At 37.1% G+C, this 14,660-nt stretch overlaps 1 protein-coding gene across 1 annotated transcript in view; it reads left to right on the forward strand.

Moving 5' to 3' along the window:
* The window catches only part of CCDC192 (coiled-coil domain containing 192), a 174,767-nt gene that overhangs the window by 143,462 nt on the left and 16,645 nt on the right, over positions 1-14,660 (forward strand).

Raw genomic sequence — 14,660 nt, forward strand, 5'->3', positions numbered from 1 at the left:
GTTTGTTTGTGTGTTTATTTATTTATTTATTTTTAGCTCCCACAAATAAGTGAGAACATGTGGTATTTCTCTTTCTGTGCCTGACTTGTTTCACTTAGTATAATTTTCTCTAAGTCCATCGATGTTGCTGCAAATGGTAGTATTTCATTATTTTTTATAGCAGACTAGTATTCTATTGTGTAGATATACCACTAGTATTCCATTATGTAGATATACCACAGTTTCCTTATCCACTTATCTGATGACAGACATTTTGGGCTGGTTCGAACTCTTGGCTATTGTAAACAGTGCTGCAATAAACATGGGAGTACAGGTATCCCTTCGGCATGATGATTTCCATTCCTCTGGGTATATTCCCAGCAGTGGGATAGCTGGGTCATATGGTAGCTCTATCTGTAATTGTTTGAGGAACCTCCATACCATTTTCCATAAAGGCTGCACCATTTTGCAGTCCCATCAACAGTGTATGAGAGTTCCTTTTTCTCTGCAACCTCTCCAGCATTTATCATTCTCAGTCTTTTATATATTAGCCATCCTGACTGGAGTGAGATGGTATCTCAAAGTGGTCTTGACCTGCATTTCCCAGATGCTGAGTGATGTTGAGCATTTTTTCATGTGTTTGTTGGCCATTCATATATCTTCCTTTGAGAAATGCCTATTCAGCTCCTTTGCCCATTTTTTAATTGGGTTATTTGGTGTTTTGCTATAAAGTTGTTTGAGTTCCTTGTATATTCTGGATATTAATCCTTTGTCAGATGTATATTTTGCAAATATTTTCTCCCACTCTGCTGGTTGTCTTTTCACTCTATTGTTTCTTTTGCTGTGCAGAAGCTTTTTAGTTTGATATAATCCCATTTGTTTACTTTTTCTTTGGTTGCCTGTGCTTTGGAGGTCATATTCATGAAGTCTATGCCCAGTCCTACTTCATGGAGTGTTTCCCCTATGTTTTCTTTGAGGAGTTTTATTGTTTCAGGATTTATGTTTAATTCTTTAATCCATTTTAAGTTGATTTTGGTATATAGTGAGAGGTATGGATATGAATATCCAGTTTCCTCAGCACCATTTGTTGAAAAGGCAGCCTCTTCCCCAGTGTGTAGTCCTGCTCCCTTTGTCAAAGATCAGGTGGCTTTAGATGTATGGGTTGATTTCTGGGTTCTCTATTCTATTCCCTTGATCCGTGTGTCTGTTTTTATGCCAGTACCATGCTGTTTTTGTTATTATAGCTTTGTGGTATAGTTTAAAGTCAGGTAGTGTTATGCCTCTAGCTTTATTTGTTTTGCTCAGGATTGCTTTGGCTATGCATGGTCTTTTGTTATTCCACGTAAATGTCTGGATAGTTTTTTCCATTTCTGAGAAAATTGTCATTGGAATTTTGATGGTGATTGCATTGAATCTGTAGATCACTTTGGGTAATATGGACATTTTCACAATGTTAATTCTTCTGATCCAAGAGCATGGGATATCTTTCCATCTTCTTGTGTCCTCTTTAATTTCTCTCAACAGTGGTTCATAGTTCTCTTCATAGAGATTTTTCACATCCTTCGTTAACTTTATTCGTAAGTATTTTACTTTTGGTGGCTATTGTAAATGGGCTAGCTTTCTTGATTTCTTTTTCTGCATGTTCACTGTTGGAGTATAGTAATTCTACTGATTTTTGTGTGTTGATTTTGTATCCTGCAACTTTGCTGAAATCTTTTATCAACTCTAAGGGTTTTTTTGTAGAGGCTTTAGTCTGTTCAATATATAGGATCAAATCATCCACAAACAGGGACAGTCTGACTTCATCTTTTCCAGTCTGGATGCCCTTTATTTCCTTCTCTTCTCTTATTGCTCTGGCTAGTACTTCTAACACTATATTGAATAGGAGTGGCGATAGTGGGCATCCTTGTCTAGTTCCTGTTCTTTCAGGATGATATTGGCAGTGGGCTTATCATATATTGCTTTAATTGTGTTGAGATACTTTCCATCTATACTTAACTTGTAGAGAGTCTTTATCATGAAAGAATGTTGAATTTTGTCAAATGCTTTTTCAGCATCTACAGGGTTGATCATATGGTTTTTGTCTTTGCTCTTATTGAGGTGGTGTATCACATTTATCGATTTGCATATGTTGAAACAACCTTGCATCCCAGGGGTGAATCCCACTTGACCATGGTGTATAATTTTTTGTATGTGTTGTTGTATTCTGTTAGCTAGTATTTTATTGAAGACTTTTGCATCTATATTCATCAAGGATATTAACCTGTAGTTTTCTATTTTTGATGTATCTTTGTCTGGCTTGGGTATCAGGGTGATGTTTGCCTCAAAGAATGAGTTTGGGAGAATGGCATCTGTTTCAATCTTTTGGAATAGTTTTTAGGGAACTGGTATCAGTTTCTCTTTGAAGGTTTGGTAGAACTCAGCAGTGAACTCATCCAGTTCTGGGCTTTCCTTTGTTGGGGGCCTTTGATAACAGCTTCAATCTCTCTTATTGTTATTGGTCTGTTCAGATTTTCTATATCTTCTTGGCTCAGTTTTGGTAGTTTGTATGTGTCCAGAAATTTATCCATTTCCTCCAGATTTTCAAATTTGTTGGCACATAGTTGTTTATAGTAGTCTCTAATGATTCATTGTATTTCTGAAGTATCAGTTGTAATATCATTTTTTTCATTTCTAATTTTTGTTATTTGGGTCTTCTCTCTTCTTTTCTTAGTTAGCCTTGCTAAAGGTTTGCCAATTTTATTTATCTTTTCAAAAACCAACTTTTTGTTTCATTGATCTTTTGTATTGTTTTTCAGGTTTCTATTTCATTTAGTCCTGCTCTGATCTTAAGTATTTCTTTCCATCTACTAAGTTTGGGTTTAGATTGTTCTTGTTTTACTTGATCTTTAAGGTGAAGTGTCAGGTTGTTTATATGCCATCTTTCCATTCTTCTGAAGTAAGCATTTAATGCAATAAATTTCGCCCTTAGTACTGCTTTTGCAGTATCCCACAGGTTTTGGTATGATGTGTCATTATTTTCATTAGTTTTAATAAACTTTTTGATTTCCTGTTTAATTTCTTCTTGGACCCATATGTCATTAAGTAGGCATATTGTTTAATTTCCATGTGTTTGTATAGTTTCCAGAGTTTCATTTGTTATTGATTTTTAATATTAATCCACTGTAATTGGAAAAAATACATGGAATAATTCCAATATATTTGAATTTGTTGAGACTTGCTTTGTGACGTAATATGTGGTCTATCCTGGAGAATGTTCCATGTGCTGATGAGAAGAATGAATATTCTGAGGTTGTTGAATGGAATGTTCTGTAGATATTCCAAGTCCAATTGGTCTAAAGTGTTGTTTAGATCTTGTGTTTCTCTATTGATTTTTTTGCCTAGATGATCTGTCCAATATTGAGAGTGGGGTGTTCAGGTCCTCTGCTATTATGGTATTAGTGTCTATCTCATTCTTTAGGTCTAATAGTGTTTGCTTTATAAATCTGGCTGCTCTGACATTGAGTGTGTATATATTTATATTGTTATGTCTTCTTGATGGATAGATACTTTTATCATTATATAGTGGCCTTCTTTATCCCCTTTTATGGTATTTGCCTTAAAGTCTATTTTATCTGATATAAGAATAGCTACTCCAGCTCATTTTTCATTTCTATTTGCATGGTATATCTTCTTCCCTCCTTTCACTCTTAGTTTATGTGTGACTTTACAGGTGAAGTGAGTCTCTTGAAAGCAGCATATTGTTGGGTCTATTTTTTTAATCCAGTCAGTCAGTCTTTGCTTTTTGAGTGGGGAATTTATTTCCTTTACATTTAGAGTTATTATTGAAAGGTGTTGATTTAATCCTAGCATTTTACTGATTTTTGTTTAGATGTCTTCTGTACCTTTTATTCCTTTCTTTCTAATTTTCTGTTTGTCTTTTGTATTTGTTGTTTTCTTGGGGTGGTAAACTTTTATTTTTCTTTATTGTTAGTATTTTTGTTTTACTAGTAGGTTTTGTTCTTTCTTGAGTATTCATGGCAGTGATGGCTGTTTTTCAGTTGTCAAACCCAGTACTTCCTTGAGAATTTCTTGTAAACCTGGTTGTGTGGTAGTGAACTCCTGCAGTTTTTGTTTGTCTGAGAAATATAATACTTGTCTTCATTTTGGAAGGATAGCCTTGCTGGGGAAAGTATTCTTGGCTGGCAATTTTTGTCCTTTAGTATTTTGAATATATCATCCCATTCTTTTCTGGCTTTTAGGGTTTCTGCTGAAAAGTCTGATGTTATTCTGATTGGGGCTTCCTCATGGGTGACTTGCTGCTTCTCTCATGCAGCTTTTAAGATTCTCTCTTTGTCTTTGAGTTTTGCCAGTTTGACTATAACATGTCATGGAGAGGACCTTTTGGGGTTGAATATATTTGGGGATCTTTTGGCCTCCTGAATCTGAAGATCTGTGACTTTCCTTATGCCTGTTCCCAGGCATAAGTTTTCTGCTATTATTTCATTCATTATGTTTTCAAGGCCATTTCCTTTTTCCTCCCTTTCTGGAACACCCATGATTCAGCTGTTTGAGTGCTTAAGGTTGTCTGTTATCTCTCTTAGATTTTCTTCAGTTTTTTAAATTCTTTTTTCTGGTCTGCCTGCTAATTCAAACAGCCTGTCTTCAAGGTCAGAAATACCCTCTTCTGCTTGTTCTAGCTTGCTGGTTAAACTCTCTGTTGTGTTTTTTATTTTGTTGAATGAATCTTTCAGCTCCATAAGCTCTGCTACATTCTTTTTCAGGGCATTGAATTCTTTGTACATTTCTTCCTTCAGACAGATCCTGTATATTTTTTCTCATTTCATTGTGTTGTCTAACTGAGTTTTCTTGTATCTCATTTAGTTTCTTTAGAATTGTTGCTCTAAATTCCTTGTCAGTCATTTCAAAGACTTCCTTTTCTATAGGATCTAGAGCTTGAGAGTTATTATTTTCGTATGGTGGTGATTTACCTTCTTGATTTTTCATATTTCTGGCATCTTTCCTTTGGTGTTTAGTCCTTGTGGCAGGGGGTATCACAGTCCACTCATTCCACCCTGATGTCTGGCTTAGATCCTGAAGGGACTGCTAATTCTGGGCAGCAGGAAGTAGCTTGGCTGGGGGTCCAGCAGCACCTGCCTGTTCTGGCACAGCTGACTTGGGGCATGTGGACCCAGCAGCTCTCAAGCCTCTCTGCATGGCGGGGACTGGACTGGGCTGGTGGTCTCACATCACCTGCTCCTTCCAGCACTGCTGACTTGGTGCATGTGAGCCCGGTGGCTCTTGGGCCTCTCTAAGCGGTGGGGACTGACCTGGGCTGGAGGACTCGCGGTGCCTGTCTTTTCTGGTGTGGCTGCCTTAGGGCATGTGGACCCGGTGGCTGTTGGGCCTCCTTTTGTTAATATATTTTTAAACTCCATAGAGTGATAATAGTTTTGCAAATCAGGCTTTGAGGAGAAAAAATAATTTTCTCAGACTCTCAAAATTATATTTTTATAGGTTGAATCTCATGAAATTTCTAACATTTAGTCATTTTTTACCTGAAAAATGGAAATTTATTATTGTTCAATCTATAATGTATATCATGAACCTAAGCTGAAGAATTGGCCCTGGGTTATACCATATAGAAGGAAGGGAGGTCATATGATATAAAGAAAATTCTTATCTTACTGTTGCTAAGAGGAGGAGCCAAGGAGAGATAATCATACCCATGGGAGAAAGCTGTGGGCGGGGCTATAACATGCAGGTTGGGACTAAATCACTGCTGTACCACACAGAGCCTGAGGAGTTTGTGAGATAACTTGAGATACCCCATGCTGACTGGCTAGAAGTAGGAGCACTTCTGGTTCCAAACTGCAAGGACAGAGTGACCCTGAATAGGCAAGTTTACATTCACTTTTTTCTCCTGCTAACAAGTGGGAGATCAATAAAAAGAAAAAAAATCAATTAAATTTTGAGGTATATCGCACTAGATTTGGATAAACATGTTCTTACAAATGGGTTGCATTTAGGGAGGAAACAAACTTTTTCTATTTTTAGGATGTGTGCAGCTTCTTAATTTGTTACCTAATTTGCAGGCTTTTGTGCCCTTCACATACAGCTGTCCCAGTCTCAACAGCTACAAAAGCTGTAAAGTTACACAATTTGCCTATTGTCATCTTGTCAGTTAAGGAAGACTTAGAAGCAACACTGTATTTTCTGACACTTTGTCCAGGGCACATTCTAATAAAGAGAACTGTTTTTGTTGTTATTGTTTTGGGTTTTTTTAAAGTTTTGGTTATGAAGTGCTAGATGATGATGCTGAAGTTTACTGGACTAATGATAAATGCTTTTTTATTTTTCTAGTCAAGATGGAGAGGAATTCACGGCGTAACAATGGTTTATATATGTTTTTCACATGTTAGGGAAGACCAGAATCTCAGTTCGTCTCTGAGATGGTTTTCATTGCCTCTCCTATGAAAAAGAATCCAAACAAGGATCAAATTTCAGTATTTTAAAAATGGGCTCATTTTAATTTGGCAGTTTTCTCACTTCCCTTGTGTCTGCCAAGATAAGCACCTGTATGAAAAAGACTTATGTTAAACTCAGACAAAACAGAGGAAGTATCTATAAGAGGATGGAAATAATCAGAATGTGTTGGAAAGAAAAGTTGATCTTTCTGAGCCTAGGAAGCCTCAAAGTGATCTCAGTTCTGCATCTTCTGCCTGAAGCTAGGAGCTAGACCCTTCCTGTCTTATTTATACACCTGCAAAACGATTTATGCGTTTCAGGATAACATAAGGTAAAATTCTCTATTTCTCCACCTTTAAACTGCATTACTGTTTAGTGGGTCCCTAGAAGCTTAGGCATGTTCACTAAATAGAAAATGCAAAAGCTTGACACACAAGAATGGGTGGCAGCTCTTTATACTGGCTTCTTAAGTAAATTACAGAGAATTCGTGCCCAGATTAAACCAATGCACTACCTTTGTCAGTTTTGTTGGTTAATGTATCCACCTTTATTAGCAAAGGATTGGTATAGAGTTATGCAATATAAAAGAAAACTTTCAGCTGTGTTAGTAAATAGTTGGGTGCATGATAGGGAAATCCATATAACAATAAACTTCCAGTGTTGAACTAGTGAGTGTTCAGAACTGAATAAATACACAGGAGTTTAAATAGCTGTATGTAGCACAATTTCCCCAAACATTCCCATCGTTTGCCTGCTAGAATAATCATGGGGCTTTCTCTTCCCATGCAGCAGCTGCAGGAAAAGGTGGTATCCAGCAATAAGTAGTGGACCACTGACTGTCCAGATCACAGTATTTCACATGACCCCATACATAGGCGAACAGCAGTGCTCTGCCAAAGTATAACCCATGGGGAATAGGCCTTTGAGGTTGTTTAAAAGTGGCAGGCTGTGAGAGAGAAGCGTATTTCCTTTCTTGGAGCCTAATTTATACGGAAAATGAAAATAGGAAGAATGTGAGTTTCCTGCAGCTTCGTGCGTTGTTTAATTTTATTAGACATAAAGAAACTTGCTATAAATGACTTATATTAGCTAACTGACATATTTACTTTAATTTAAAATGTGAACCTCAAACTACATATAGCACATCAGCCAATAAGAACAAAATAGCTCCCCAAATGCCCCAGCACCATCAGTCCAATTTTCAGATCCTACAATGGAGTTTGCTTTCTTTAATTCCCAAGGCATACATTGAGTTCCACAATATCAATGTAGATCAACAAACATTTGTGGAACACCCATTGTGGGCCTGGAACTGTTTGAACCCTGGAGATATGAAGCCATGTAACTCAGTGTCTCTATGCCCAAGGGGTTTACATGACAAGGGAGGGGACAGAGATATAGACAGGCAAATACTGATAATAATCCAAGGTGTTTGATGGCTGACAAGAATCTGGGTGATAAACCTGCTGTTGGTATATAAACCTATGAAGTCCTTGTGATTCTGAGACATCACCACTTACCTGTAATCTAAGTGGACATATCCTGCACCCTCTCCTATAAATTGATCACCAGCAGCTAAAAAGGTACATATTGTACTCTTCTCAGCACCACAAGTTGGTGCACTCTATAATTTATATGTATTTATTGATAAATGTAGACATATAAAGAGAGAATATTTTATTTTATGTCCACAAAGGGGACGACAATGTACAGTAAAATTGAGAACAAGTAAGAGAGTTATTACTACAATTCCCTATCTTTTGCTTTATTTTAAACATTTTACCCGCCTTTTTTAAAGATCTTTACCCACTTGTTTTAAAGCCTATAGTCACTTATCCCCCTCTCCCCTGCACCTCACATCAAAAAAATTTGTTGTCAGGAAAAAAGGAAACAACATTAAGCAAGGAAATGCTATTGTCTTCAGGTTATTCTTCTAGTAGCCTCCCTTTAAAGCATAAATTGTGTGTCCTTTTTAACATTGAACAATGGGTTGTATAGCTGTTCTCCTTTTATCTCTACTGAGAAGGTCTCTAGGTTTAGGAAAAAAGTTGTACTTTACACTTTATTTTTTTTTAAATGTGATGGTTAGAGGTTACACCAGCCTCATCTCTTAAGTGGATGCCTTTTGATGATTAGAAGGCATTCACTGAAACTATCATATCCAAGACACCCGGGAATGCTCGGGAGGAGGGGCTCTTTACTCTCTGTTTAGATTTTTTAAGCAACTGGAAATTTCTGCCACAGTTCTCCTCTTCTGCTCAGCTCTGTGAGCTCCACAATGCTTCTAACGAGGAGGTTTGCTGTGTGTACCACATAACCAGTTTACATCTAACCATAGAAGAACCACGGCAAGTTTCAGATTGCCCCACCCTTCACTATGTTAATCAAAACAGGTAGTGTCTTAAATTTCACACTGCAGCAGTATTCCCCACATGGTCTGGATAAATAACTGGTCCCATCCAAAGGTAAATTGCCCAAAAGCTATTCCACACCATATTAATAACTAGCTGTGATTGTTTAGCAGCAGAGGAAATGTTCCGTTTTAAGAGTGAACTTTCTAGAGACAGCAGGATATAAGGACAAGATCAGTGGCTTTGGAGTCTGACAGATATGAATTTGAATCCCAGCCCAGAATTTCCTAGCTCTGACCCATGGTGATTCTGCAAAAGCATGTATTATGATGCATTTTTGACAGACCAAGAAACTGAAGCCCAACGAAGCTCTGAAACACACAATGAGTACGTGGCCTAGGGAGAATTCAAACACAGATGCCATTTCACCATATTTCCTTAAAAACTGGGTGTTTACTTCACTGGGGTTCGAATGATCCTTCTGTTATAAATCTACATTTACCTCTTTACTGTTGGCCACCTTGGTAACTAAGTACTTCTACATCTTGAGGCCTCTCAGACCACAAAAGAGAAAGAAAATATAGAGTACCCTTGAAAAGAAATTTTTAGGTTCAGTTCTACCTAGACTGCTGTTTTCTATTAGAAGTAGAAGTGAGATCAGATTTTTAAAGCCAGTGGTAGTTACTGTGGTTAAATCTGATGTGGAGATTAAGTCTATTTGGAGAATTTTAAAACACATGAAAAGACTTCGGACTCCCTGGAGATAAAGAGGAAGGAGCTTAGAAGAATTTTCTTCTAGACATCTCTAAGGATCTTAGGAGTAGTTAACAGGAGTGGGCCTTTTAGATTGGGATCTGCTGTCAACTTCCTGAGATAAAACCAGAGGAACTGCCTGAAGACTAGACAGTTCTTCCAACCAGTAGTTCATGCACAATAGCACATGCGCTGGAGGGCAGAGCAGAGCTACTAAGTTTGGCAAGACCCAACTTTCTTGATTCCTTGACTTATCCCAGGTGGAGATCGATGAAAAAAGTAATCAAGAACAGGTTTGGGGGGCTCATACCTATGCGCAACAGTTTGAGTTTGTTTTGACGTGTACTTTACAGTGTATTTGTGTGAATGTGGATAGAGATTGCCAGGGGATGGGATTGGGTGATGGGGGAAGGGGAGTCGAGGTAAAAATAATCGGGGGAGAGGTAGACTTATTATAACTTGATAAATGTTTCAGAACTAAAAATAACTGCTTCTTGGAAATTATAGGAGAGAGAACAAGCAGGAGGAAAGATTGATCTAGCGATAATGAATGTCATGGAGGAAACAAGTTTCACATTTTTTGGATTTGGAGAGCTGATCAGTTCTGGATGTTTATAATTGGAGAAACTCACATCCTTGCTTAATAAATCTTGCCTCCCAGAGCCACAGATGGAAATTTCTTCTATAATGTCTTCCCTGGCTAGTATAGGTCTGCAATCTCTTATCTGAAACTCGGGGGCCAAATATGTTTCACAATGTAAAATTCTTTGAATCTGAAAGGTAACCCAGGTAGGCTCTAAAACAACACTCCATCCTCAAATATATTAATATTTACAGTGTGCAGGATGTATAAATGCTGTAAATAGCCTCCTATCAGTTCAGATTGGGTTTTGCTGCCAAATGAGTTCAGATCAGGTCGGGTCAGATTTTGCCCCCAGATGAGCTATGAAAAGCTTCAATTTTCCAGAGCTTTTAGAATTTTGGAAATAGAACTGTGGGACTGTGAACCTGCATAAATGGAAAGTTCTACTTGACCATTCTACTAAACAGAAAGATCAGTTGATTTACAGGAAGATGGGGTACTTTGGTTTGGAGAATGTGCTTAGAAATAGTATGTTGACAATAATAACAATAGCTAACATTTCTTAAGCACTTACTATGTGCCAGCCACTATGCTAAGAGCTTAACATGAATTAAGCTACTTAAGTCTCTTACAACATTATGAGATACCATACTGATGCACTGATTGCCCTAATGGCAGATGAAGAAACTGAGGCACAGAAAATTTAAGTAACTCCGCCAAGGTCACACAGCAAGTGATTGGAAGGGCCCAAGTTTGAACACAAATTGATCCCTTCCCTGAGTGTTGATATCATAATTTTATATTCAACTTAAGGAAAACAGTACTTTATATCATTCTAGTCACATTCCTCTTGACAATAGGAAACTAAGGGGTATATTTTATGTTTTAATGTTGCTATAATACTTCTCAAGATACTTGCTTTCATCATGGATTGTCCTTTTGTATTTGAGAATATCTGCAGATTTTTATCTTGAAATTGAGCAAATTAACAGATTTTTAGCACAAGAAAGCTTATTATGAACAATCCAAGGGTACTTCAAAAAGTTCATGGAAAGATTTGTATTATCTTTTAATTCTGTTTTTCCATAAACTTTTTGAAGTAACCCAGTATAAGAAGAATTGAGCATTTACATTTTTTCTTGAGGGTAGGGTCCAGTTTTTAATTGCTATTTTATTCCCAAGGCCTAACTTAGAGGCTTGTGTATAAAAGGCACTCTATGAAATGAATGAATGAGTCTAAATCTCCAAAACCTTCCAAAATGAGTGAGTCCCATGTGGATGCTAATTGGTATTATTCCATTTATTTTCACCTTTCTCTTGGTTGATATTAATCCACCAGAACTTTTTATGAAATCAAACTTTTATGTCAGTTCGTTTTTATATAAAAGCATATCACTGATGGGGGAGGGGGCAGTTAAGAGCTTTGCATTTGGTTGCAGTATTATTTCAGTTGGTCCCTCTAGACTCCTGGCCCTGCTATATGTATATGTATGTATAATGTACCTATGCATATGTAGTGGGAGACACATCCAGATTGAATCAGCCCTATTCCAGCAGCACTTGGAAAATGATGCTGCTTATCCTGTTTTACCACTGCAGATACTTGGTTCCCATGCCTGTCTCTGACAATATCTGAAGGGTTCTTTGGCTCAGAACTTTATAATCGTAAAGGGATTGAGAATGCCTGAAACCATACTATAGGAAAAACTATAATTACCTTTCTAAAGTTACCTTGGACAAAACATGTAGTTCTAGTATTAATTTTTAATATGTATTCATTAAGAAATTTGTAGACAAGAAAAAAACTCTAGTCCTGTCTATACTTTGCATCACTGCCCTGGTTCTGCAGGATTCACTGTTCTCTCCTGTGACCTAGTTTCAGAATATATAAGGTACAGTGCCTCTCTTATACTAAGGCTTCTGTACTCAAAGCAGATTCTCAGTTTCTCTATATGCAATTGTTCATAGCTCTCCCTCAGGGCACAAAGTCTTTGTAGTAGAGAATCACTCTTTTCCAAAGCATCCTTGGCAAAATTGCCCGGTTACTGCTCATTCCTGTAGCTTTTCTCTCTGGTAGGCTCCCTAGGTAGTTATCACCCTCTCTCCATCAGTCTCTCTCTCTGTGTCCCTCTGTAACTCCATCATTCTGTACTTCAGTGACAAGATGAACCATTTGGACAGAGAGTGCACCTTTCAGGTGGGGTAAGACCAGATAAAGGATTCCCCATTGACTAGCAGCCACTTACCTCTGTTACTTCCTGTGTCACACTGTCATGCTTTCTCTCTGGACATTCTTGGACCACATAGACATATGTCTACACATAGAGATACACACACCTGCACTCCCATACCATCCTTGCAGAGAGATGATAATTTGAGGATTTAAGATGTTCTATTTTCTTTTCACACATTTATTATACCAGTTGTTAATATAGAACCAATTTCAGAAATTTTTTTTAAAATTTTAATTGAAATTTTACTTGCTGACACTGTTATTTTTCCCATTGGGAGGCTCATGCTCATATGCAAATACATAATTTTGTGATTTATCATTGATAGGACTCAATTTCTAGGAAGCTGAAAAAAGCTAATGAGGTATTAACCAAGTTATTTCTTCCCAACTTTAGTCTATTGGCCTTTTTTCTCTAAGAAAGGACTGACAAGTAGTTTGGGGGTCATAGTGACATTAGAGGAATATTAAATAAGCTACTCACTCCAACCCATTCACCTATTGGAGACAGAGTCATAATCATCATCGTCATTTCCAATTTAACTCAACAAGAATCTGGCAGTTCTCATGTACTCACTATTGGGCAACATAGATGCATAGATGCAGTATTCCTCAGGAATAAGGAGCTTAGATGTCAACATGTAAATTAACAACACACACACATGCACACTCACACACACGCAACACACTGCATTATGTTAAATACCAAAAGAGTTTGGAATACATGCTTGTAAGTCCAAAGTCCCTAATACAATTATAGAACTCTAGAATGGGGGAAAATTACCATTTTTTGTTGTTGTTGTTTTTTTACTTTGTGATGTATATGGTAGCTATGCTAGAAACACTGACATTCCTGGCATTAAACATTGTTATGCACTTAAAAGTACATACTACTAAAAGTATTTCTTATTTATTTTGATTTTGAACATCTCCTCAAATGATAAATATCAAAGCCAAATTTGAACCTAAACTAACTGAATTCTGAGTTAGTTCTTTAGCCAAAAAATAATTATGTAGTAGAATTTCCCCGATGTCAAGATATCACAATGAATAACTTCTTAATCTTTGTCAAAACCAAAAAAATTGGATCTAAAATGACCAACTTCTTTATCTGCTAAAATTTTGATACTGGTGTGACTTTCACAAGATGCTTCTTGCAAATTTGATTTTTATGTTTTGCTTTATTTTAAGCTATCTTCTAGACAACAATATTTAATTTATTGAAACTCTTACTAGGAAAACGTCTACAATATGAGACTCATAATAATTGGGAGGGGCTTTTATTTATTCATTATTAATTCATTCGTTCACTTGTCTTTCTGATTTCCTTTTATATCAATCAGAAAATTACTATTATAAATTGCATTGCTTAAAAATGCATTACAATGTTGTAAGCTTAAACACCAATTGCATAGCCCATTCATTGATTCAGAGATGAGCTTGTCATCTGAATGAGCCAAAGCGGGTGTGAGGGATATTTGTTGAAGCTTATGAGAAAGACAAACTGCTTATTTTCCTGTAGTAAATACAAGCAGAGACTCTCTTTGACACTAGACAAAGAGAAGCATTATCCCTAGAAGATAGTGGAAGCCATCTGGATACCAGAATAGTACCAGGCTTAGGAAAAAGCTGACATGGTAAGGAAAGAGCAGAGAGACTGAAAGAAGCCAAACTTTCAGTTACATTATTGAGGCCACTAGTTCAAGTCTTGCCTGAAACTAGCCCTCTCTCTGGAGCCAGTGCATTCTCCTTACTACTTATGCCAGTTTGAGGGTGTGCTTTCAGATTGTTTAGACAAAAATAGTACCGAATGATACACTATTATTGGCATTTGATATAAAAACAGTTTTGTTCACTGTGGCAGACACTATTAGTCACCTGCACAAAAGACACTATTTTTCTTCCTATTAACAGAACCCCAATTTCATTCATAATTTAGACAGGTAATGTGCTTTAGGGGTCCTCCCCACCCACCCCTGAATGCTAATGTTCATTAATCTTAAGCAATCCTGGTGATTATTTTTTCCTAGTTAAGGACTGCATTAAGAATATGATATAACCATTGAAAAAATATGTATATGAACTCAATTCTGTTGCAAGCATCATGGAAGGTTTCCTAACTCTTAAAAAGGGGAGACAAAACAGGACTTTCCTTTTTCTTCCAACTTTTAGACAATGCCTTGTGAAGAATGCAGCCATCTTGCAAATAGAATTCCTTAGACTTCACCTCATGTGCAGTATTGAACTTCGCATTGCCTAAGTTGCTGATAGTCACATGTCCTGCTATTTGGAACTGAATCACCCTGACTGATATATC

The sequence above is a fragment of the Cynocephalus volans genome, chromosome 2 (assembly GCF_027409185.1).
Source record: "Cynocephalus volans isolate mCynVol1 chromosome 2, mCynVol1.pri, whole genome shotgun sequence".
NCBI classification, from domain to species: domain Eukaryota; kingdom Metazoa; phylum Chordata; class Mammalia; order Dermoptera; family Cynocephalidae; genus Cynocephalus; species Cynocephalus volans.